General features: G+C 44.6%; 1 protein-coding gene and 1 long non-coding RNA gene across 5 annotated transcripts in view; both read left to right on the forward strand.

Moving 5' to 3' along the window:
- Positions 1-199: 199 nt before the first annotated feature.
- kank4 (KN motif and ankyrin repeat domains 4) overlaps positions 200-26,766 on the forward strand; it is a 205,819-nt gene continuing 179,252 nt past the window's right edge. For 3 of the 4 annotated variants that reach the window (XM_064935964.1, XM_064935961.1, XM_064935963.1), the window contains exon 1: positions 1,975-2,169. The gene's annotated coding sequence lies outside the window, so the exon portion shown is untranslated. Of the gene's footprint in view, positions 277-1,974; positions 2,170-26,766 lie in introns of those variants that run through there. The other variant, XM_064935962.1, reaches the window with a different exon arrangement.
- Positions 18,872-19,902, forward strand: LOC135511773 (uncharacterized). Its single transcript, XR_010451314.1, has 3 exons — positions 18,872-18,929; positions 19,650-19,724; positions 19,851-19,902. It is a non-coding gene; the product is annotated as an uncharacterized LOC135511773 (long non-coding RNA).

Genomic DNA, 26,766 nt, shown 5'->3' on the forward strand with positions numbered 1-26,766 from the left:
ACAGTTGCTACATCAAAAAGTATACACCATAATTACATTATTTCCCCAAAAATATATCAATATAATTAAAAGATTGGGGAGTGATAATCAGTGATCTCTGATCGATGGCGATGATTCCAGGTCGAGATACACTCCAGTACAGGATTTTCGCCAGCAGGGGGAAACCTTGGACATTAATATAATATATCGTGCGCTTCCCTGAGAAATAGCCGTACATCTCTAAATGCTGGAGCATATTTACCTTGTACCTTCCTTATGCAAATGAAATAATTAACGGTAAGACATCGATCATATTTGTACCCGTTTTTTTGCAGTGGCTTTCATGTAAATGGAAAATGGCTATCTCAAATGCTTTATATAGGCTAAAGAGAATATTCTCTATCGTTTGATGTAACGGTGTAACCTATATCCCATCCGTAGGGGGTGATCCGTATGCTATCGCATCCATTCAATAATCCGTGACTAACGTTATGTTTATCTTTTCTATCTTGCACATGTATGTATCCCCATGAAGATCCATGGTTTCAGTTGACTTTCAGCCGATTATAAGGTTATTATTGGCGAGCGCCAAAATAAATGACAGGTGAATATTCTGGCGCTCTACTACAGATATCGAGGCCATTAGCACAAAACGGCTTGTGGATACTACCGAGCCACTGTTTGTTAAAACAGAGCGGGTTAATGCATGCAGGTACATTGAGCTGCTGCTGCGGTTCCTTGCCTGGTCAGCAGCCCGACTTCTCGATGGAGCTGAGCTTGGAGAATCCATTCTGATCGAGGCTGAGCGCTACGGTGATGTGATGCTCCACCTCCATAGCATACATGGGCTACTGCGGCCCCAAGCTCTGGTACGAAACCCTGAGAGATGACATTGTTGATGCGTTTATTTACCCAGTATGTAGTCTACGTTACTGTAGCCTACATAACATTACTGCATCTGTTGAATCAAATATAAAGTCATCAAGGCTATCAATTAGATATCACATGATGTCCCATGTTTTGTCATTACACGATTGTGCAATACACGTAACTCGATATCACAGTATTTAATCTAATGCATGATGTTGTATACTAAATATAGTTATTCTATGTATTCTATGGTTGTAGAGCTAGTCTGATAGTGGGCTAGGTATGCTATTGAAGGAGGTAGCCTGCCTGCCTGGCCTGCTGATTCCAGGTCAGGTCTATGGGTGGTATAGCAGCTTGAGGTGATCTTTAGGGGAAATGCATGGAGAGAGAGAGACAGGGATAGAGGGAGAGGGTAGTGCACTCCAAGAATGACAAGTATGTCCTGGAGCCGCAGAAATGAAGCCCCCAGTGCTGTTTTTCTAATTACAGTGGGGCTTAGCATTACATCCCCCCTCCCCTGTCAAACACACACACACACAACAGTGATTGTGCAGTCATACTATCTCAGACAGTCAAACACACACACACACACACACACACACACACACACACGCTACAGTGAGTGCGCAGTCATACTATCTCAGACATTAGGAGCTGTGCAGGCTACATGTTCAAACTGTCCCCTTGTTATTTTGCTTTTTAAATCTCCCTCCTTGTTTTGCTTTTTAAATCCCCCTTGTTATTTTGCTTTTTAAATCTCCCTTGTTGTTTTGCTTTTTAAATTCCCCTCCTTGTTTTGCTATTTAAATCTCCCTTGTTGTTCTGCTTTTTAAATTCCCCTCCTTGTTTTGCTATTTAAATCTCCCTCGTTGTTTTGCTTTTTCATCAGTGGGTTTATTTTCCTCTTAAAGCCTTAAAGTCTTAAAGCAGCCAGGCCAAATTGTCTCTCTTCAGTCCAGCTGCCTGCCCACACAGTGTTTATGTGTGTGTGTGTGTGTGTGTGTGTGATCTGACCCCCAGCACTCTCATTGGACAGTGCTGAGGAAAGTGGGTGTGTCCCCGCAGCTAGTCCGGCCCCCTCAGCACAGCAGTGCTGGTGTTGTAAAGTACTTCACCGTCCCGTATGTTCAGTCCTCTACACTCAACTCAATTGTTCCGGTTCCTCTGCTCCAGATGCTGAGTGTGAGCGAGACATAGACACAGACACACACTCACACACACACACACACACACGCAGGACACTGACAGAGGACTGAGGCAGAACTGGACTTCCATCAACACCTCTGAAGAGGACTAAGAAAATAAGAGCCTTGCTTAGAGGTGAGAAGATATGACAGAGATTACGCTCTTTCTTCACTAATTTCCATCTCTCAACTCTTTTCTTAACTCTGTGTGTTTTCTCAAGTGGGATTCTCTCTCATTCCTTCAGTCTTCTTTTCTCCTCTGTTTTGTTACCATCTCCAGTCCCCCCACTCTCCTTTCTTCCTGTCCTCCGATATCATGTTTTATTCTCTCCTCTGTTCCTTGGGGGTTTTCAGACTTTCAGAATGTGGTAATAGGATGCTGCACACACACACACACACACACACACACACACACACACACACACACACACACACACACACACACACACACACACACACACACACACACACACACACACACACACACACACACAGCGAGAGAGAGAGTATACACTCAGTGTAACCACAATGGTCTGTTTTCATGGGTCTATTAGAGCTTTTGACTGTCGCTGTATTCCATTTTCTATCCCATTTGGCGGTTGGCCGTGCCATGTTTTAGTTTAAAGCTCTGTTGGGCTGGCTAATGTCCTACAGCTGGGGGTTCACTCAGCCAACCAGCCTCACAGCCAGGACAAGCATACAGGGGAATGGCGATGGATAGGGAGAAAGAGAGAGAGAAAGTGATGAAGAGAGAAAAAGTGAGAGACAGAAATGGATATCGAGAGATAGAGAGAGCATTGCACTAGGCTGGGCTTTAACTTGAGTGCATATTCGCTTGGCTGCTCTTTTACGGCCTGCATGTATGCACACAGCATTGCTCCTGACTCCTGCCTGGTTAGTGAGTCTGTGAGTGAGTGCATCGTCCATAGTTTGCATCTCAGAGAGGGAACATTAAAGGCAAGGCGTTTACTTCTATCTGATCTCTGGGCTACCTTTCTGCCTAGGTGCCTCTGCTCTGTGGAGCCTGCCTGGAGCAGGGGGGGCTGGCAGAGTGGAGCAGGGGGGCTGGCAGAGTGGAGCAGGGAGGCTGGCAGAGAGGATCAGGGGGGGCTGGCAGAGTGGAGTAGGGGGGCTGGCAGAGTGGATCAGGGAGGCTGGCAGAGTGGATCAGGGGGGCTGGCAGAGTGGATCAGGGGGCTGGCAGAGTGGATCAGGGAAGCTGGCAGAGTGGAGCAGGGGGCTGGCAGAGTGGAGCAGGGGGCAGGCAGAGTGGAGCAGGGGGGGCTGGCAGAGTGGAGCCGGGGGGCTGGCAGAGTGGAGCTGGGGGGCAGGCAGAGTGGAGCTGGGGGGCAGGCAGAGTGGAGCTGGGGGGCTGGCAGAGTGGAGCTGGGGGGGCTGGCAGAGTGGAGCAGGGAGGCTGGCAGAGTGGAGCAGGGAGGCTGGCAGAGTGGAGCAGGGGGGCTGGCAGAGTGGAGCAGGGGGGCTGACAGAGTGGAGCAGGGAGGCTGGCAGAGTGGAGCAGGGAGGCTGGCAGAGTGGATCAGGGAGGCTGGCAGAGTGGAGCAGGGGGGCTGGCAGAGTGGAGCAGGGGGGCTGGCAGAGTGGAGCAGGCAGGCTGGCATAGTGGAGAAGGGGATGGCAGAGAGTCTGCCTCTTTGGAGAGCCAGTGTGTGTACTGTTGTTCTTTCTGTATATGTGGCTATTTTGGTCCTTGTGTGTGGTGTTTGTTTGTGTGTTTGTGTCTGTAGATCTGTTTATGTTTGTGCTGTTGATTTGTTTCATGTGTATACATAATGTGTGTGTGTGGTCTTTATTCTGGTTTAGCTGTGTGTTTATGTGTTAGTGGGTTTTTCTTTCTGAGTTCACCAACAGGAGAGCTCTGTTAGTAGAACTCACTCCCCTCCCCAGGTAATGATAATGAGTGTGTTGTGTTGTTAGATTCTGCACAACATCACACGGCTGCTACCCACCATTGGCCAGTGCCCTAGTCATTGTGTGTGTGTTAGGGTGATTCCCTTTGAAGTAGAGAGTCATCTGAACTGAAGCTGAGCCACAGTACTGTAAATAGGTTCAATGGTTTACAGTATAAGGAGGTTGAACACTTAAACACTACTGTGTGTGGGGGGTACTACCTGTTGGGAGAATGGACTTAGAAGTAGGGCTGGGCGGTATACCATATTTTACTATATACCAGTATTGATGCATGGGCCAGTTTAAGTTTTTACTTTACCTTCTATAACGGTATTTAATTGTTTGCTTTGTTAAATGTGACATGCAGTGTGTAACATCCATTTGTATAGTTTACACCGCTACTTGAGTAATTTCTCTCTGCTCTCTCTCTCAATGCTGCTTTCCACACCAACCCAGTCCCGCCCCCTGTCACTCAAGGAGAGCATTTGTTGTTGCTTGACCATGAGACACTTGTGTTCAGTGTGCATGGTCAATGCAGCAATGTTGATGACAATGATGTTGTTCCCACTTTGCTTCTTAAGATACATCCACAAGCATTCTATAATTTGAACAGTAGGTTGTGTTTCTTATCTGCAAACAGCTAGGTTGTCTTTTCTTAGCAATTTGTATTTTCTTGTTAGCTGCTAATGCTAATCACTAGTTAGCTGGCATAATACATTTTTTTTAAATTTTACCTTTATTTAACAATTCTTATTTTCAATGATGGCCTAGGAACTGTGGGTTAACTGCCTGTTCAGGGGCAGAACGACAGATTTGTACCTTGTCAGCTCAGTGGTTTGAACTTACATTTACATTTAACATTTACATTTAAGTCATTTAGCAGACGCTCTTATCCAGAGCGACTTACAAATTGGTGAATTCACCTTCTGACATCCAGTGGAACAGCCACTTTACAATAGTGCATCTAAATCATTAAGGGGGGGGGTGGTGAGAAGGATTACTTATCCTATCCTAGGTATTCCTTGAAGAGGTGGGGTTTCAGGTGTCTCCGGAAGGTGGTGATTGACTCCGCTGTCCTGGCGTCGTGAGGGAGTTTGTTCCACCATTGGGGGCCAGAGCAGCGAACAGTTTTGACTGGGCTGAGCGGGAACTGTACTTCCTCAATGGTAGGGAGGCGAGCAGGCCAGAGGTGGATGAACGCAGTGCCCTTGCTTGGGTGTAGGGCCTGATCAGAGCCTGGAGGTACTGCGGTGCCGTTCCCCTCACAGCTCCGTAGGCAAGCACCATGGTCTTGTAGCGGATGCGAGCTTCAACTGGAAGCCAGTGGAGAGAGCGGAGGAGCGGGGTGACGTGAGAGAACTTGGGAAGGTTGAACACCAGACGGGCTGCGGCGTTCTGGATGAGTTGTAGGGGTTTAATGGCACAGGCAGGGAGCCCAGCCAACAGCGAGTTGCAGTAATCCAGACGGGAGATGACAAGTGCCTGGATTAGGACCTGCGCCGCTTCCTGTGTGAGGCAGGGTCGTACTCTGCGGATGTTGTAGAGCATGAACCTACAGGAACGGGCCACCGCCATGATGTTGGTTGAGAACGACAGGGTGTTGTCCAGGATCACGCCAAGGTTCTTAGCGCTCTGGGAGGAGGACACAATGGAGTTGTCAACCGTGATGGCGAGATCATGGAACGGGCAGTCCTTCCCCGGGAGGAAGAGCAGCTCCGTCTTGCCGAGGTTCAGCTTGAGGTGGTGATCCGTCATCCACACTGATATGTCTGCCAGACATGCAGAGATGCGATTCGCCACCTGGTCATCAGAAGGGGGAAAGGAGAAGATTAATTGTGTGTCGTCTGCATAGCAATGATAGGAGAGACCATGTGAGGTTATGACAGAGCCAAGTGACTTGGTGTATAGCGAGAATAGGAGAGGGCCTAGAACAGAGCCCTGGGGGACACCAGTGGTGAGAGCGCGTGGCGAGGAGACAGATTCTCGCCACGCCACCTGGTAGGAGCGACCTGTCAGGTAGGACGCAATCCAAGCGTGGGCCGCGCCGGAGATGCCCAACTCGGAGAGGGTGGAGAGGAGGATCTGATGGTTCACAGTATCGAAGGCAGCCGATAGGTCTAGAAGGATGAGAGCAGAGGAGAGAGAGTTAGCTTTAGCAGTGCGGAGCGCCTCCGTGATGCAGAGAAGAGCAGTCTCAGTTGAATGACTAGTCTTGAAACCTGACTGATTTGGATCAAGAAGGTCATTCTGAGAGAGATAGCGGGAGAGCTGGCCAAGGACGGCACGTTCAAGAGTTTTGGAGAGAAAAGAAAGAAGGGATACTGGTCTGTAGTTGTTGACATCGGAGGGATCGAGTGTAGGTTTTTTCAGAAGGGGTGCAACTCTCGCTCTCTTGAAGACGGAAGGGACGTAGCCAGCGGTCAGGGATGAGTTGATGAGCGAGGTGAGGTAAGGGAGAAGGTCCCCGAAATGGTCTGGAGAAGAGAGGAGGGGATGGGGTCGAGCGGGCAGGTTGTTGGGCGGTTGTTGTTCCGGTTACTAGTCCAACGCTCTTAACCACTAGGCTACCCTGCCGCCCCTGAATTAGAGCAAACAAATGTAGCTAACTAATACAGCCTGATACCAGCGCTGGTGGAGGCTTAAATCACCATGTTGTTTGTGCAACAGTCTTCTTAATCAAAGAGGAGTATGCGATGCACGAATACGTTGACTACATGAAGAAACATTTAATGTCGCCAAAGATTATAGGGTCCACTAGCAAACAATAACTCTACCCTGGAATTTTCATTTATTGTCATGTAATTCAATGTGCCCACTATTATTTGTATTCTAACTATATAATTAGAATAAACATTATATTTCCATGGTTCCAACAGCTCACCAAAGTGTATGGATCTAAATCGCAAGTCTAATTGCAACTGCAACATTTGATTAAAAATAAGGCCTAGGTTGTTTTGCCCATATCGTGCAGCCCTATATGGCAGTGTGGAAATGATCTCAAATGAGTGCAGGAAATGCAGAAATGGATGGAAATGCAGAAAATTATTTTAGGTTGAAGTTGAACTGAACAGTATAAAACAATCACTTAGAATATATGTGTTGACACTGTAGGGTCACGTAAAATACCTTCAAATACAATCTTCTTTTTTTTAATACTGTGATATGATATTTTGGCCATATGGTCCAGCCTATGTTGTAAAGAATGGGTGGTTAAGTGTGTGTAGTATATGTGCTCTCCATTTACTCTGTATGGTGAGTCCCTATCTACTTAACTTAGAGTACCAGTCAAAAGTTTGGACATACCTACTTATCCAAGAGTTTTTCATTATTTTGACAATTTTCTACATTGTAGAATAATAGTGAAGACATCAAACCAAGAAATAACACATATGGAATCATGTAGTAACCCAATAAGTGTTAAAGAAATCAAAATATATTTAATATTTTAGATTCTCAAAGTAGCCACCCTTTGCCTTGATGACAGCTTTGCACACCCTTGGCATTCTCTCAACCAGCTTTACCTTAAATGCTTTTCCAACAGTCTTGAAGGAGTTCTCACAAATGCTGAGCACTTGTTGGCTGCTTTTCCTTCACGCTACAGTCCAACTCATCCCAAACCATCTCAATTGGGTTGAGGTCGGTGATTGTGGAGGCCAGATCATCTGATGCAGCACTCCATCACTCTCCTTCTTGGTCAAATAGCCCTTACACAGCCTGGAGGTGTGTTGGGTCATTTTCCTGTTGAAAGATAAATCACATTCCCACTAAGCACAAACAAGATGGAATGGCATATCGCTGCAGAATGCTGTAATAGCCATGCTAGTGAAGTGTGCCTTGAATTCTAAATAAATCACAGACAGTGTCACCAGCAAAGCAACCCCACACCATCACACCTCCTTCTCCATGCTTCACGGTGGGAACCACACATGCGGAGATCATCCATACACCTACTCTGTGTCTCACAAAGACACGGCAGTTGGAACCAAAAATCTCACGGTTGGACTCCAGACCAAGGAATAGATTTCCACCGTTCTAATGTCCATTGCTCGTGTTTCTTGGCCCAAGCAATTCTCTTCTTCTGATTGGTGTCCTTTAGTAGTAGTCTCTTTACAGCAATTTGACCATGAAGACCTGATTCACAGTGTCCTCTGAACAGTTGATGTTGTGATATGTCTGTTTGTTACTTGAGCTCTGTGAAGCATTTATTTGGGCTGCAATTTCTGGGGCTAGTGACTTTTCCTTGGCGTCCACATCAACAACAAACTAACATGGTTCAAGCACACCAAGACAGTCGTGAAGAGGGCACGATAACACATATTCCCCCTCAGGAGACTGAAAAGATTTGGCATGGGTCCTCAGATCCTCAAAAGGTTCTACAGCTGCACCATCAAGAGCATCCTGACGGTTTGCATCACTGCCTAGCATGGCAACTGCTCGGCCTCTGACCACAAGGCACTACAGAGGGTAGTGAATACGGCCCAGTCCATCACCGGGGCAAAACTTCCTGCCATCCAGGACCTCTATACCAGGCGGTGTAAGAGGAAGTCCCTAAAAATCGTCAAAGACTCCAGCCACCCTAGTCATAGACTGTTCTCTCTGCTACCACACGGAAAGAGGTACCGGAGCGCCAAGTCTAGGTCCAAGAGGCTTCTTAACAGCTTCTACCCCCAAGCCATAAGACTCCCGAACAGCTAATCAAATGGCTACACAGACTATATGCACCTCCCCCCATGCTGCTACTACTCTCTGTTATTATCTATGCATAGACACTTTAACAACCCTACCTGCATGTACATAAGTATCTCAATTACCTCGACACCGGTGCCCCCGCACATTGACTCTGTACCAGTACCCCCTGTATATCGCCCCGCTATTGTTATTTACTGCTGCTCTTTAATTATTTGTTTTTCTTATCTGTTACTTGTTAACTTTTTTAAGGTATTTTCTTAAAACTGCATAATTGGTTAAGGGCTTGTAAGTAAGCATTTCACTGTAAGGTGTAAAACAAATCAAAATATAGTTTATATATTTGATTCTTCAAGGTAGCCATCCTTTGTCTAGATTGTTACCTGTTGTATTTGGCGAATGTGAAAAATAACATTTGATTTTTAATGAACTTATCCTCTGCAGCAGATGTTAACTCTGGGTCTTCCTTTCCTGTGGCGGGCCTCATGAGAGCCAGTTTCATCACAGTGCTTGATGGTTTTTGCGACTGCACTTGAAGAAACTTTCAAAGTTCTTGAAATGTTCCTGATTGACTGACCTTCATGTTTTAAAGTAATGATGGACTGTCGTTTCTCTTTGCTTATTTGAGCTGTTCTTGCCATAATATGGACTTGGTCTTTTACCAAATAGGGCTATCTTCTGTATACCACCCCTACCTTGTCAGAAAACAACTGATTGGCTCAAATGCATTAAGTAGGAAAGAAATTGCACTATTTAACTTTTAACAAGGCACACCTGTTAATTGCTAGTTGAGAGAATGCCAAAAATGTGCAAAGCTGTCATCTAGGCAAAGGATGGCTACTTTGAAGAATCTAATATATAAACTATATTTTGATTTGTTTTACACTTTTTTTGTTTACTACATGATTCCATATGTGTTATTTCATAGTTTTGATGTCTTCACTATTATTCTACAATGTCGAAAATAGTTTTTTTTTAAATACAGAAAACCCCTGGAATTAATAGGTGTGTCCAAACTTTGGACTGGTACTGTATATACTTTTCTTTAAAAAAAGATTTAACCACATTTGAAGTATTTTGGAGATTGTGATCAAGCCTTTCAGTTTAGTATCATTCAACCCTTCCTCGATCCACAGTTGTTCTCAACTTTATTCTGGGGTTTAATCCCCGTTGCCCTTCATGCCCCAAATGGGTCACTTTGCCATGTCAGCAGGCAGACCTGGTCATGGAGGTATAGGAAGGGCTTAGTAAAGTAATAATGAGCCGTTTATACACGGCCCAACCTGGAGCTGTATACATTACTGAACACAGAGCTGCACAGAGCTCCCAGAGTGCTTTTAATCAACCGAACATATTCCAAGCATTCTAGCCATACACACACTGCATGGAATAACAGGCCTAGCCTTCACATACATGGATCTGTGGAGATGCTGACTCATGGTGCCTGTGTGACCCCTGTAAAAGCCTCTACTGTGCCTTCGGAAAGTATTCTGACCTTTTCCACATTTTTTACATTACAGCCCTCCTCTAAAATATATATATTTTTTACATCCTCACCAATCGACACACAATACCCCATAATGACAAAGCTAAAACAGTATTTTTTTCAGAAATGTTTGCAAAAACCTCCCCAATAATACCTTATTTACATAAGTATTCAGACCCTTTGCTATGAGACTCGAAATTGAGCTCCGGTGCATTTCCATTGATTATCCTTGAGATGTTTCTACAACTTGATTGGAGTCCACCTGTGGTAAATTCAATTGATTGGACATGATTTGGAAAGGCACACACCTGTCTACATAAGGTCCCACAGTTGACAGAGCTTGTCAGAGCAAACATCAAGCTATGGGGTCGAAGGAATTGTCCGTAGAGCTCAGAGACAGGATTGTGTCGAGACACCGATCTGGGGAAGGGTACCAAAAAATGTCTGCAGAATTGAAGGTCCCCAAGAACACAGTGGTCTCCATCATTCTTAAATGGAAGAATTTTGGGACCACCAAGATTCTTCCTGAAGCTGGCCACCTGGCCAAACTGTGCAATCGGGGGAGAAGGGCCTTGGTCAGAGAGGTCACCAAGAACCCGACACAACTCTGACAGAGCTTCAGAGTTCCTCTGTGGAGATGGGAGAAATTTCCAGAAGGACAACCATCTCTGCAGCACTCCACCAATCAGGCCTTTATGGTAGAGTGGCCAGACGGACGCCACTCCTCAGTAAAAGGCACATGACAGCCGACTTTCGAGTTTTCCAAAAGGCACCGAAAGACTCTCAGACCACGAGGAACAAGATTCTCTGGTCTGATGAAACCAAGATTGAACTCTTTGGTCTGAATGCCAAGCGTCAGGTCTGGAGGAAACCTGGCACCATCCCTACGATGATGCATTGTGGTGGCAGCATCATGCTTTGTGGATGTTTTTCAGAGGCAGGGACTTGGAGACTAGTCAGGATCGAGGTAAAGATGAACAGAGCAAAGTACAGAGAGATTCTTGATGAAAGCCTGCTCCAGAGCACTCAGGACCTCAGACTGGGGTCCTGGTCACTTTTAAATAGTGTTTACATATTGCATCACCCATTTCATATGTATATACTATATTGTATTCTATACTACACCACTGACTGTTAAACAGCCATCTCCAGCACATCGGAGGCTGCTGCCTATAGACATCACTGGCCACTTAAAGGAAATGAAACACTAGCCTCTTCAATAATGTCTCCGTATCTTACATTACTCATCTCACATGTGTAAACTGTACTCTATACTATTCTACGGTATCTTAGTCACTTTAATTGTGTGTAAATATTGCATCACCCATCTCATATGTATATACTGTACTCTATACTATGTATTCATATGTATGTACTGTACTCTATACTATGCCACTGTATCTTAGTCCAATGCCACTCTGACATACTGTACATATGTATATTCTTAATCCATTCCTTACTTAGATTTGCGTGTATTTTGGGTATATGTTGTGAAACTGTTAATGTCACTTATTAGATATTACTGCACTGTTGGAGCTAGAAGCACAAGCCTTTTTCTTCACCCGCAATAACATCTGCTCAACACGTGTATGTGACCAATAAAATTAGATTTGATGATTTCATTTGAGGAGAGGCTTCGGGACAAGTCTCTGAATGTCCTTGAGTGGCCCAGCCAGAGCCCAGACTTGAACCCGATTGAACATCTCTGGAGAGACCAGAAAATATCTGTGCAGCAATGCTCCCCATCCAAACTGACAGAGCTTAAGATGATCTGCAGAGAAGAATGGGAGAAACTCCCCAAAGACAGATGTGCCAAGATTGTAGCATCATACACAGGAAGACTTGATCGCAGGCACTGTAGATTTCACAGGCCTGGTTGGGGAGATACATGGGCCCTGTGTGAACTCTGTATAAGGCTGTAGCTTACACAGGCCTGGTTGGGGAGATACATGGGGCCTGTGTGAACTCTGTATAAGGCTGTAGCTTACACAGGCCTGGTTGGGGAGATGCATGGGGCCCGTGTGAACTCTGTATAAGGCTGTAGCTTACACAGGCCTGGTTGGGGAGATACATGGGCCCTGTGTGAACTCTGTATAAGGCTGTAGCTTACACAGGCCTGGTTGGGGAGATGCATGGGGCCCGTGTGAACTCTGTATAAGGCTGTAGCTTACACAGGCCTGGTAGGGGAGATACATGGGCCCTGTGTGAACTCTGTATAAGGCTGTAGCTTACACAGGCCTGGTAGGGGAGATACATGGGCCCGTGTGAACTCTGTATAAGGCTGTAGCTTACACAGGCCTGATGGGGAGATGCATGGGGCCTGTGTGAACTCTGTATAAGGCTGTAGCTTACACAGGCCTGGTTGGGGAGATGCATGGGCCCTGTGTGAACTCTGTATAAGGCTGTAGCTTACACAGGCCTGATGGGGAGATACATGGGGCCTGTGTGAACTCTGTATAAGGCTGTAGCTTACACAGGCCTGGTTGGGGAGATACATGGGCCCTGTGTGAACTCTGTATAAGGCTGTAGCTTACACAGGCCTGGTTGGGGAGATGCATGGGGCCCGTGTGAACTCTGTATAAGGCTGTAGCTTACACAGGCTTGGTTGGGGAGATACATGGGCCCTGTGTGAACTCTGTATAAGGCTGTAGCTTACACAGGCCTGATGGGGAGATACATGGGCCCTGTGTGAACTCTGTATAAGGCTGTAGCTTACACAGGCCTGGTTGGGGAGATGCATGGGGCCCGTGTGAACTCTGTATAAGGCTGTAGCTTACACAGGCCTGGTTGGGGAGATGCATGGGGCCCGTGTGAACTCTGTATAAGGCTGTAGCTTACACAGGCCTGGTTGGGGAGATGCATGGGACCTGTGTGAACTCTGTATAAGGCTGTAGCTTACACAGGCCTGGTTGGGGAGATGCATGGGGCCTGTGTGAACTCTGTATAAGGCTGTAGCTTACACAGGCCTGGTTGGGGAGATACATGGGGCCTGTGTGAACTCTGTATAAGGCTGTAGCTTACACAGGCCTGGTTGGGGAGATGCATGGGGCCTGTGTGAACTCTGTATAAGGCTGTAGCTTACACAGGCCTGGTTGGGGAGATACATGGGCCCTGTGTGAACTCTGTATAAGGCTGTAGCTTACACAGGCCTGGTTGGGGAGATACATGGGGCCTGTGTGAACTCTGTATAAGGCTGTAGCTTACACAGGCCTGGTTGGGGAGATGCATGGGGCCTGTGTGAACTCTGTATAAGGCTGTAGCTTACACAGGCCTGGTTGGGGAGATACATGGGGCCAACTAGACCCAGGGACGCCGGAAAACGTGTGGCGAGGCGCAGCATTTGCCTCAGCATTTTAATTTAGTTTCATAAAATATATCGACGCCAAGCGTAAAAAAGAGGGCCTAGGTGCTGTTTTATAGACCGATTAAAAAGAGGGGCAAAGTGCTGTTTTATAGACCGATTAAAAAGAGGGGCAAAGTGCTGTTGAATAGACCGATTAAAAAGAGGGGCAAAGTGCTGTTTTATAGACCGATTAAAAAGAGGGGCAAAGTGCTGTTGAATAGACCGATTAAAAAGAGGGGCAAAGTGCTGTTGAATAGACCGATTAAAAAGAGGGGCAAAGTGCTGTTTTATAGACCGATTAAAAAGAGGGGCAAAGTGCTGTTGAATAGACCGATTAAAAAGAGGGGCAAAGTGCTGTTGAATAGACCGATTAAAAAGAGGGGCAAAGTGCTGTTTTATAGACCGATTTGCCTCAATTCGCACACAGTTTCTAAGTCCTTCAAATCGCAGTGCTGCCTCAGGCTCTTTGCGTGTCTTGACCACGGAAATCCCAGGTCGTGCAGGCCGGGCACAATGCACGAAGCCCAAGGCGTGCTTTCCTCAGGTATTTATTTAGCAAGCGGGATATCACATCACTCCCAACAGACACAAACAAAAAGTCGTACATAAATATGTAGCAGCCTATACCCCTAAACATTAGCGATCTGATATGCTGTAATGCATGGAAACAATACTATGTTTTAGTCTGATCAACTGTAGGCAACTAACAGCAGCAGCTGCATTGTCTATCCTCCTATGTGCCCTGTCCCCCTGTCTCACTGTCCAGGGTAAATAAATGTTATAAATGTATTTTTTTATGCGTGAAAGTGAATGGGATCAAATTTGGTTTATGTTCAAACTTGGGCTGACGAGGCTCCCTAGACTTTTTCAATATAACACTATTCATTTGAATGAATCAATAAAACAATAACTGACAGACTGTGGGTACGTTTCGGTAGCCTTCCACAAGCTTCCCACAATAAGTTGGGTGAATTTTGGCCCATTCCTTCTGACAGAGCTAGTGTAACTGAGTCAGGTTTGTAGGCCTCCTTGCTCACACACACTTTTTCAGTTCTGCCCACAAATTTCTATAGGATTGAGGTCAGGGCTTTGTGATGGCCACTCCAATACCTTGACTTTGTTGTCAAAGTTGTCATTTTGTTGTAATTTTGCCACAACTTTGGAAGTATGCTAGGGGTCATTGTCCATTTGGAAGACCCATTTGCGACCAAGCTTTAACTTCATGACTGATGTCTTGAGATGTTGCTTCAATATATCCATCTAAATTTCCATCCTCATGATGCCATCTATTTTGTGAAGTGCACCAGTCCCTCCTGCAGCAAAGCACCCCCACAACATGATGTTGCCACCCTCGTGCTTCACGGTTGGGATGGTATTCTTCGGCTTGCAAGCCTCCTCCTTTTTCCTCCAATCATAACGATGGTCATTATGGCCAAACAGTTCTATTTTTGTTTCATCAGACCAGAGGACAGTTCTTCAAAAAGTACAATCTTTGTCCCCATGTGCAGTTGCAAACCATAATCTGGCTTTTTTATGGCAGTTTTGGAGCAGTGGCTTCTTCCTTGCTGAGTGGCCATTCAGGTTATGTCAATATAGGACTCATTTTACTGTGGATATAGATACTTTTTTACCTGTTTCCTCCAGCAGCTTCACAAGGTCCTTTGCTGTTGTTCTTGGATTGATTTGCACTTTTTGCACCAAAGTACGTTCATCTCTAGGAGATAGAACGCGTCTCCTTCCTGAGTGGTATGACGGCTGCGTGGTCCCATGGTGTTTATACTTGCGTACTGTCTGTACAGATGAACGTGGTACCTTCAGGCGTTTGGAAATTGCTCCCAAGGATGAACCAGACTTGGCATATTTCTTTTAATTTTCTCATAATGTCAAGCAAAGAGGCACTGAGTTTGAAGGTAGGCCTTGAAATACATCCACAGGTACACCTCCAATTGACTCAAATTATGTCAATTAGCCTATCAGAAGCTTCTAAAGCCATGACATCATTTTCTGTAATTTTCCGAGCTTTTTAAAGGCACAGTCAACTTAGTGTATGTAAACCTCTGACTCTCTGGAATTCTGATAGAGTGAAATAATCTGTTTGTAAACTATTTTTGGAAAAAATACTAAATATAACTGTAGCTCCCACTAAATATAACTGTAGCTCCCACTGGAACTTACACTGAGTGTACAACACATTAAGAACACCTTCCTAATATTGAGTTGGGACATGGACTCTACAAGGTGTCGAAAGTGTTCCACAGGGATACTGGCCCATGTTGACTCTACAAGGTGTCGAAAGCGTTCCACAGGGATACTGGCCCATGTTGACTCTACAAGGTGTAGAAAGCGTTCCACAGGGATACTGGCCCATGTTGACTCTGCAAGGTGTCGAAAGCATTCCACAGGGATGCTGGCCCATGTTGACTCCAATGCTTACCACAGTTGTGTCAAGTTGGCTGGATGTCCTTTGGGTGGTGAACCATTATTGATACACACGAGAAACTGTTGAGCTTGAAAAACCCAGCAGCATTGCAGTTCTTGACACAAACTGGTGTGCCTGGCACCTACTACCATACCCCGTTCAAAGGAACTTAAGTCTATTGTTTTTCCCATTCACCCTCTGAAAGGCACACATACACAACCCATGTCTCAATTGTCTCAAGGCTTGAAAATCTTTCTTTAACCTGTCTCCTCCCCTTCATCTACACTGGGTGAAGTGGATAAAACAAGTGACATCAATAAGGGATCATAGCTTTGACCTGGTTTCACCTGGTCAGTCTATGTCATGGAATGTTTTGTACACTCAGTGTATATAAACATGTAGCATGGTGTGTGTGTGCGTGCGTGTGTGTGTGTATAAGTATCACTGTGAGTCATGCAGAGTGCTGTGTTGTTCTGGGGATTTAACATTGTTTTAGCTTCACAGGGTGTCTAGAGAAAAGCAGATCTTCTCTCCTTTCACTTAATAGGGCTAAGGAGATGTAGTGCCTCTTAATGCCAGCTTGACTCATCTCGTCTCGGGGGGAGGGAGGGAGGTAGGCAGGGTAGAAGGCAGGCAGGGAAGGAGGGAGGAAGGAAGGAAGAGCGAGAGAGAGACAGGGAGACAGAGAAGAAAACTCCCTGTGTGTGAGAACCAGGAATTTCAGAGAGAGCATCGATCACAACTAAGACTGAACAAATGCCTTGGGATAGTACTAGGCTAGTAATGGGATAGTACTGGGATAGTACTAGGTTAGTAATGGGATAGTACTAGGTTAGTAATGGGATAGTACTAGGTTAGTAATGGGATAGTACTAGGTTAGTAATGGGATAGTACTAGGTTAGTAATGGGATAGTACTAGGTTAGTAATGGGATAGTACTAGGTTAGTAATGGGATAGTACTAGGTTAGTAATGGGATAGTACTAGGTTAGTAATGGGATAGTACTAGGCTAGTAATGGGATAGTACTAAGTTAGTAATGGGATAGTACTAGGTTAGTAATGGGATAGTACTAGGCTAGTAATGGGATAGTACTAAGTTAGTAATGGGATAGTACTAGGTTAGTAATGGGATAGTATTAGGTTAGTAATGGGATAGTACTAGGTTAGTAATGGGATAGTACTAGGTTAGTAATGGGATAGTACTAGGTTAGTAATGGGATAGTACTAGGTTAGTAATGGGATAGTACTAGGTTAGTAATGGGATAGTACTAGGTTAGTAATGGGATAGTACTAGGTTAGTAATGGGATAGTACTAGGTTAGTAATGGGATAGTACTAGGTTAGTAATGGGATAGTACTAGGTTAGTAATGGGATAGTACTAGGTTAGTAATGGGATAGTACTAGGTTAGTAATGGGATAGTACTAGGTTAGTAATGGGATAGTACTAGGTTAGTAATGGGATAGTACTAGGTTAGTAATGGGATAGTACTAGGTTAGTAATGGGATAGTACTAGGTTAGTAATGGGATAGTACTAGGTTAGTACTGGGATAGTACTAGGTTAGTACTGGGATAGTACTAGGCTAGTACTGGGATAGTACTAGGTTAGTAATGGAATAGTAGTAATGTTATGCAGCATTTATACTGAAGTCCTTAGCTATGTTACAGCTTTGTCAGTATTTCTCCTAGGGCCCAGAATTGTTCCTCACCATATATCTCACCAGAAACACCTTGGAGCCTGGAGTTTTCCTGAGTATATGACTTGACTTGGTCCTAATTCCTGGTGGCACACTATGTTCCTCCTGTCATTGTTGTAGGCTGCGGGGGTTGTGCAGTGGCCTCCGTTGTGCTGTTGTCAGGCTCAGCTCCTGGTTCTAGCAGGCCTGTGGGAATTATGTTCCTTCGCAGGTAGTCTGGAAGTCATTATTTCCCTGCTGTGCTCTGAGCCAGTCACCCCAGGCATATCTGCTAGAGCAGGGGTGGGCAACATATGGCCCGCGGGACCATTCAATCTGACCAGCGGTAAGTTTGAGTCCAGACCACTCTGTCTAAAACTTGATAGAAAGTGTAGACATGATAATGGTAATGGACCTGACATTATAATGGACCTCTACGTTTTTAAATAACCACCCTTTTTTCTGGCCTGCAAATAGCTTTTGATGAAGAAATCGGCCCCCCAAAAAGTCATTGCTTCTCTCCGCTGAATTTTGCAATCCTTATGTGGCCCTCTAGACAAAATTATAGCCCACCCCCATGCTAAACAGATAACTGCCCTGCCTTACCTCACAATGAACTCTACCAATGGAGAATATCTGGGCTACATTGTCACTGACTTGCCTTGCGGTGTGGACTGTACTCTTCCAATAGAGAATAGCAGCCTATCATTGTCGCTGTAGCAACAATAGCAACACGGAGCTTGAGTTCCAATACAGAGCTGTACAGTCTTTGTGGAGAAAGGCAGGCGCCATAGTGGGTGTGTGAGTGGAGAATGTCAGCCGGGCAGGGGTCACCATAGTGGGGTAAGGGTTGTAGCATTGCCAGAGGGGTATGGAGGATGGAGGAACGCACGAGGGTAGGAGGGTGATTCCTTGTCCTTTGTTTCCTGTCTCGGGGAATGGACTGAGGAACAATGGATGAGCTGACTTTGCAGTTGGCCCCAATAATCTTAAAGGGGAACTGCCTCCTCGAACCAACTTCTCTGTTTATACATTGCCTATGTGGAATCGATATGAGTCAGAAACATTAATTATAGTGTCAAAATTGACTACAAAGTGTAAATAGGATCATTTTGGTTATAAAGTCAGTGAACATGCTCACTTTTGCCGATGATGTCCAATTGCCCAGAGACAGCAAGGTGTGGTTCGCCCCCAACTGCCACGTGTTGTGGACATATTGTCAGGTCTGCAACGCATGCACACTTGCTTGGCATAGGAGTGAAGATAGGCTTCCATAAAGTTGGTGCAAACATCTAATGCTTTCAACAATATTGCGCAGATGGCAAAGAATGGTTTACATGCAACAAAAGTACGACATGATGGCTGTAACTGGTGTGTGGTGAGTAGCTAGCTAGTCATAACACTGTGATACTGTGATCTAACTAGCTAAATACATAGCCTCTCGCTAATGTGTAATGTGATGTAATGTCATAGAGAGGAACATTTGCATAGCTAACTTTGCAGCTGACGACAGGATGTAACATTCGATAATGTTTTAACTCCGATTCATTTAAACTCGGAAAAAGATATTGATAACTAACCCGGATTTGCCAGTTAGGTATCGAGCTACATTTATGAGAACAGGCAGGTTGTTTTGGTTAATACTTGTGCTCTATAACTCAGGGCGGCTTTCTGCCTTTACCGTAATGGAACTGGGAGTTATGATCAAGGTTAGCACTAACGTTAGCGAACTAGCGTTCGGGGGCTTTTACTGCTTGTGCTAAAACAACATGGCTGTTCTCATAAAAGTCTATTGTGTATTTCATAGGGCTAAAATAAATGAAAGATGGTACTTGTCTAGCTTGAGTACCAGTCATTTTAACTAACATGTTACAAATACGTGTCAGCAAGCATTCAGCAACGTAACATTACACAGCTGGTTGCATAGTTACGGCGTCAGCGTTACTGGCCTGAATCTATTCCGTACTTAAGGTCACTCTATTAGTATAATTTCTTCCGAATGAGAAAAAAGTGATTTTTCTCACTATGTTTATTGAGTGATGATATTTAATTTAATTCATAGGCTACTTACAAAACCTGATGATATGTTGTTCAGCAGTGTCGTGGGAACCCCCGACCATATCAGGAGTAGAAGGCTGAGGCAGTACGTAGCCAGGCACCAGTCACACTTCAGGTTGGTTACATTTGATCTGGTTATAGGTCAAAATACTATTACTTTTCTGTCCTGGAATTCACTTCGCCACCATTGATAATTTAATCAGTGCTGTGTGTATCAACTCTACCCGTTTTTTTTCTACAGATGGAGGATGGGAGAGATGGTTTGTCATGGGGTCCCCTGACTAAAAGACAGGTTGATACAGATGTCTGGGAGAGACCTTTTACTCAGCATTAAAATTATACCAGACCTCTATTACTTTGCATCATCTGTTGTTACTATTGAATTGAATGGTGGGGGAGAGGGACCCTCTGTATTCTTCAACCGTGTCAGGGAACAGTCTTATATGGGACACCATATGAAGGGATGACGACTAACATGTACCACCAGACAAAATGCTGATAGGTACAGTATATGTATAGACTGTGAATGACAGAAGATGAAAGACATAATAGAGTATAACAGTGTAATATTTGCACATTGTTATATTAGCAGAACACTGCTTCTACAGTATTATGTGAGGATGGTTAATTCTACATGGAACTGTTACACTTGAATGTTCTCAAAACACTTTGTTTAGAATATCTACATAAGTTCAGCAATTGCACTCTTCTTACATTACTCTCTGTAGGCTACTGACCGATTCAAAACTTCCTCCAGGACTGAAGACCTGACATTCAACTTGCAGTTGTGTTAACACGTCTTTACATGATGTGAAAAACTTCAAGTTGCACGCTGCTTTCATAGCAAGGTGTTGTAGAACGAATGTCTCATGAAAGACATTCCAGACCCTGTTACTTCTTGCTGTCTTGGCATCTGTGATTGTACAGATAAATATCCGCTAGATAATCTAGCCAGCTGTAGCTATCCCCAAGCTATGCTAGCTAGTTGCTGTCAGGTTGGCTAAACACAAGGTCAGCGCAGACTTCAGCCTACACATAGAACTGAATCATCAGATCATCTTGAGATGGTGAATCAGTCAGGAGGGGAGAAATCCTCAACTTCAAAACTTCTCTCTATAGCAAATCCATCTTAGTTTACCTCGCTGTCACTAAGTTACTCACTACTACCCTTGTTTATTTGTTCTGATTGAATGGGAAGACACACCCAAGAAGCACCCACATTAAACCACGCCCCAAAGACAACACTCGTTTGGGCTTCAGTAATGGCCGCTGCTTTACTTAATGAGCACCGTAAGAACACGTGCAGAATCAGTGAGGTTTGCAGTCAGAGATACTTTTGGGAGAAGGGAAACTCCATTGGAATCGTATTAACGTCCATTGTGGACAATGCCCAAGTGTCGTCAATGGGCTGCACGTTGCATTCTGGGCGATTCTGGGACAAGGAGAGCACTCCTTCAAGAAGTGAATGGGAGACAATTGGGCGCAAGCTCAAAAACCCAACATTAGTATTAATTTTGTGAATAACAAGAACAACATTACAAATATTTTCGGAAATGTGAGGTAATTAACTTGTTCTCTGTAATATTGGATAGCTTACTTTCGAAGAAAATAGGCAGGTTACTCGACTCATCCTGACTTTGAGAAGAGACTGTGTGATGATTAGCTTAGCAACCGTGTGACGCAGCATGACAACCTGAATGCGATTGGTCGACAGTCTGCTGGGCCGGGCATTATACGTTCCTCCGAGCCACTGCCTGTTCACCCCGCTATCATCCAGAAGGTGAGGTCAGTACAGGTGCATCAAAGCTCGGACCGAGAGACTGAAAAACAGCTTCTTTCTCAAGGCCATCAGACTGTTAAACAGCCATCACTAGCACATTAGAGGCTGCTGCCTATAGGCATAGACTAGGAATCCCTGACCACTTTAAGGAATGGAACACAAGTCACTTTATTAATGTTTACATATCTTGCATTACTCATCTCATATGTACACTACTGTTCAAAAGTTTGGGGTCACTTAGAAATTTCCTTGTTTTTGAAAGAAAAGCACATTTTTTGGTCCATTAAAATAACAATATTAAATTGATCAGAAATACAGTGTAGACATTGTTAATGTTGTAAGTGACTATTGTAGCTGGAAACGGCAGGTGTATGGAGTCCCATTATCAGCAATCATCACTCCTGTGTTCCAATGGCACGTTGTGTTAGCTAATCCAAGTTTATCATTTTAAAAAGCTAGTTGATCATTAGAAAACCCTTTTGCAAGTATGTTAGCACAGCTGAAAACGGTTGTTCTGATTAAAGAAGCAATAAAACTGGCCTTCTTTACACTAGTCGAGTATCTGGAGCATCAGCATTTGTGGGTTCGATTACAGGCTCGAAATGGCCAGAAACAAAGACCTTTCTTTTGAAACTTAGCACCCTATTCTTGTTCTGAGAAATGAAGGCTATTCCATGTGAGAAATTACCAAGAAACTGAAGATCTCGTACAGCGCTGTGTACTACACCGTTCACAGAACAGCGCAAACTATCTCTAACCAAAATAGGAAGAGGAGTGGGAGGACCCGGTGCACAACTGAGCAAGACAACAAGTATATTAGAGTGTCTAGTTTGACTAGACACTCTAACTAGACACTCTAATATACTTGTCGTCTTGCTCAGTTGTGCACCGGGGCCTCCCACTCCTCTTCCTATTTTGGTTAGAGACCGTTTGTGCTGTTCTGTGAAGGGTGTAGCCTCAAAGATGCCTCACAAGTCCTTAACTTGCAGCTTCATTAAATAGTACCCGCAATATACGAGTCTCAACGTTAACAGTGAAGAGGCGACGGGATGCTGACCTTCTAGGTAGAGTTGCAAAGAAAAAGCCATATCTCAGACTGGCCAATAAAAATAAAAGATTAAGATGGGAAAATAACAGACACTGGACATGGGACAGACAAATCTAAGTTTGAGGTGTTTGGATCACAAAGAAGAACATTCGTGAGATGCAGAATAAAGGAAAAGATTCTGGAGGAGTGCTTGACGCCATCTGTCAAGCATGGTGGAGGCAATGTGATGGTCTGGGTGTGCATTGGTGGTGGTAAAGTGGGAGATTTGTACAGTGTAAAAGGGATCTTGAAGTTTTGCGGATGGCGCTTAATTGGAGCCAATTTCCTCCTACAACAGGACAATGACCCAAGCACAGCTCCAAACTATGCAATAACTATTTAGGGAAGAAGCAGTCAGCGGGTATTCTGTCTATAATGGAGTGGCCAGCACAGTCACCGGATCTCAACCCAATTGAGCTGTTGTGGAAGCAGCTTGACCATATGGTATGTAAGAAGTGACCATTAAGCCAATCCAACTTGTGGGAGGTGCTTCAGGCAGCATGGGGTGAAATTTCTTCAGATTACCTCAACAAATTGACAACTAGAATGCCAAAGGTCTGCAAGGCTGTAATTGCTGCAAATAGAGGATTCATTGCTGAAGCAAAGTTTGAAGGATTGCTCAATTAAAAATCAATATTTATAACCTTGTCAACATTTTGACAATTTCCTATTCATTTTGCAACTCATCTCATGTATGTTTTCATGGAAAACAAGGACATTTCTAAGTGACCGCAAACTTTTGAACGGTAGTGTATTCTATACTTTTTTATGGTATCTTAGTTACTTAATAATGTTTGCATATCTGGCATTACTCATCTCATATGTATATACTGTATTCTATACTATTCTACGGTATCTTAGTCACTTAATAATGTGTACATATCTTGTTTAACTCATCTCATATGTATATACTGTATTCTATACCATTCTACGTTATCGTTAAAAAATATATATTTCACCTTTATTTAACCAGGTAGGCTAGTTGAGTTCTCATTTACAACTGTGACCTGGCCAAGATAAAGCAAAGCAGTGTGACACAAACAACACAGAGTTACACATGGGATAAACTAACGTACTGTCAATAACACAAAAGAATATCTATATACAGTGTGTGCAAATGTAGTAAAATTAGGGAGGTAAGGCAATAAATAGGCCATAGTGGCGAAATAATTACAATTTAGCAAATTAACACTGGAGTGATAGATGTGCAGAAGATGAATGTTCAAGTAGAGATACTGGGGTGCAAAGGATCAAAAAATAAATAACAATATAGGAATGAGGTAGTTGGGTTGGCTATTTACAGATGGGTTGTGTACAGGTGCAATGATTGGTAAGCTGCTCTGACAGCTGATGCTTAAAGTTAGTGAGGGAGATATACGTCTCCAGCTTCAGGGATTTTTGCAATTCCTTACAGTCATTGGCAGCAGAGAACTGGAAGGAAAGGCAGAGTTGGCTTTGGGGAGGACCAGTGAAATATACCTGCTGGATGCTACGGGTGGGTGTTACTATGGTGACCAGTGAGCTGAGATAAGGCGGGGCTTTACCTAGCAAAGATGACCTGGAGCCAGTGGGTTTGGCGACGAATATGAAGCGAGGGCCAGCCAACGAGAGCATACAGGTCGTGGTGGTGGGTAGTATATGGGGCTTTTGTGACAAAACGGATGGCACTGTGATAGACTACATCCAATTTGCTGAGTAGAATGTTGGAGGCTATTTTGTAAATGACATCGCCAAAGTCAAGTATCGGTAGGATAGTCAGTTTCACGAGGGTGTATTTAGCAGCATAAGTGAAGGAGACTTTGTTGCGAAATAGGAAGCTGATTCAAGATATCATTTTGAATTGGAGATGCTTAATGTGAGTCTGGAAGGAGAGTTGACAGTCTAACCAGACACCTAGGTATTTGTAGTTGTCCACAGATTCTAAGTCAGAACCGTCCAGAGTAGTGATGCTAGACGGGTGGGCAGGTGCGGGCAGCGGTCGGTTGAAGAGCATGCATTTAATTTTACTTGCATTTAAGAGCAGTTGGATGTCACGAGAAGGAGTGTTTGTTGTATGGCATTGAAGCTCGTCTGGAGGTTTGTTAACACAGTGTCCGAGAAGGGCCGGAATTATACAGAATGGTGTAGTCTGCGTAGAGGTGGATCAGAGAATCACCAGCAGCAAGAGCGACATCGTCGCCTACGGTGGGCACACACCCACCGTCGCTGGACCAGACAGTACTAGCAAAAAGTGCTCTTCACTGACGAGTCGCGGTTTTGTCTCACCAGGAGTGATGGTCGGATTCGCGTTTATCGTCGAAGGAATGAGTGTTACACCGAGGCCTGTACTCTGGAGCAGAATCGATTTGGAGGTGGAGGGTACGCCATGTTCTGGGGCGGTATGTCACAGCATCATCGGACTGAGCTTGTTGTCATTGCTGGCAATCTCAACACTGTGCATTACTGGGAAGACATCCTCCTCCCTCATGTGGTACCCTTCCTGCAGACTCATCCTGACATGACCCTCCAGCATGACAATGCCACCAGCCATACTACTCATTCTGTGCATGATTTGCTGCAAGACAGGAATGTCAGTGTTCTGCCATGGCCAGCAAAGAGCCCGGATCTCAATCCCATGAGGGTGAGGGCTAGGGCCCAGAAATGTCCGGGAACTTGCAGGTGCCTTGGTGGAAGAGTGGGGTAACATCTCATAGCAAGAACTGGCAAATCTGGTGCAGTCCATGAGGAGGAGATACACTGCAGTACTTAATTCAGCTGGTGGCCACACCAGACACTGACTGTTACATTTGATTTCGACTCTCCTTTTGTTCAGGGACACATTATTCCATTTCTGTTAGTCACTTGTCTGTGGAACTTGTTCAGTTTATGTCTCAGTTGTTGAATCTTGTTATGTTCATACAAATATTTACACGTTAAGTTTGCTGAAAATAAACACAGTTCACAGTGAGAGAAGTTTCTTTTTTGCTGTGTTTATATACAGAGAAGAGAGTCGGCCCGAGAATTGAACCCTGTGGCACCCCAATAGAGACTACAAGAGGTCCAGACAACAGGCCCTCCGATTTGAGACTCTGAACTCTATCTGAGAAGAAGTTGGTGAACCAGGCGAGGCAGTCAATTTAGAAACCAAGGCTGTTGAGTCTGCCGATAAGAATGTGGTTATTGACAGAGTCGAAAGCCTTGGCCAGGTCGATGAAGATGGCTGCACAGTACTGTCTTATATCGATGGCAGTTATGATATCGTTTAGGACCTTGAGCGTGGCTGAGGTGCACACATGACCAGCTCAGAAACCAGATTTCATAGTGCAGAATGTACAGTGGGATTCGAAATGGTGGGGGATCTGTTTGTTAACTTGGCTTTCGAAGACTTTAGAAAGGCAGGGTAGGATAGATATAGGTTTGTAACAGTTTGGGTCTAGAGTATCTCCCCTTTGAAGAGGGGGATGACTGTGGCAGCTTTCCAATCTTTAGGGATCTCAGACAATATGAAGAGAGGTTGAACAGGCTCGTTAGGGGTTGCAACAATTGCGGATGCAACTATTGGGGGTTGCAATAATTGCGGCGGGTAATTTTAGAAAAAGAGGGTCCAGATTGTCTAGCCCAGCTGATTTGTTGGGTCCAGATTTTGCAGCTCTTTCAGAACATCAGCTATCTAGATTTGGGTGAAGGAGAAGTTGGGAGGCTTGGGCAAGTTGCTGCGGGAGGTGCAGAGCTGTTAGCCGGGGTAGGGGTAGCCAGGTGGAAAGCATGGCCAGCTGTAGAAAAATGCTTATTGAAATTCTCGATTATTGTAGATTTATCAGTAGGGACCGTGTTTACGGATTTAGGGTTGTACCTGGTAGGTTCCTTGATAATTTGTGTGAGATTGAGGGCATCTAGCTTAGATTGTAGGACGGCCAGGGTGTTAAGCATATCCCAGTTTAGGTCACCTAACAGTACGATCTCTGAAGATAAATGGGGGGCAATCAATTCACATATGGTGTCCATGGAACAGCTGGGGGCTGAGGGGGTCTATAACAAGTGGCAACAGTGAAAGACTTATTTCTGGAAAGGTGTACTTTTAAAAGTAGAAGCTCGAACTGTTTGGGCACGGACCTGGATAGCATGACATAACTCTGCAGACTATCTCTGCAGTAGATTGCAACTCCACCCCCTTTGGCAGTTCTATCTTGGCGGAAAATGTTATAGTTGGGGATGGAAATTTCTGAATTATTGGTGGCCTTCCTAAGCCAGGATTCAGACAGAGCTATGACATCAGGGTTGGCAGAGTGTGCTAAAGCAGTGAATAAAACA

This window comes from Oncorhynchus masou, chromosome 24 (assembly GCF_036934945.1).
Source record: "Oncorhynchus masou masou isolate Uvic2021 chromosome 24, UVic_Omas_1.1, whole genome shotgun sequence".
Taxonomy (NCBI): Eukaryota; Metazoa; Chordata; class Actinopteri; order Salmoniformes; family Salmonidae; genus Oncorhynchus; species Oncorhynchus masou.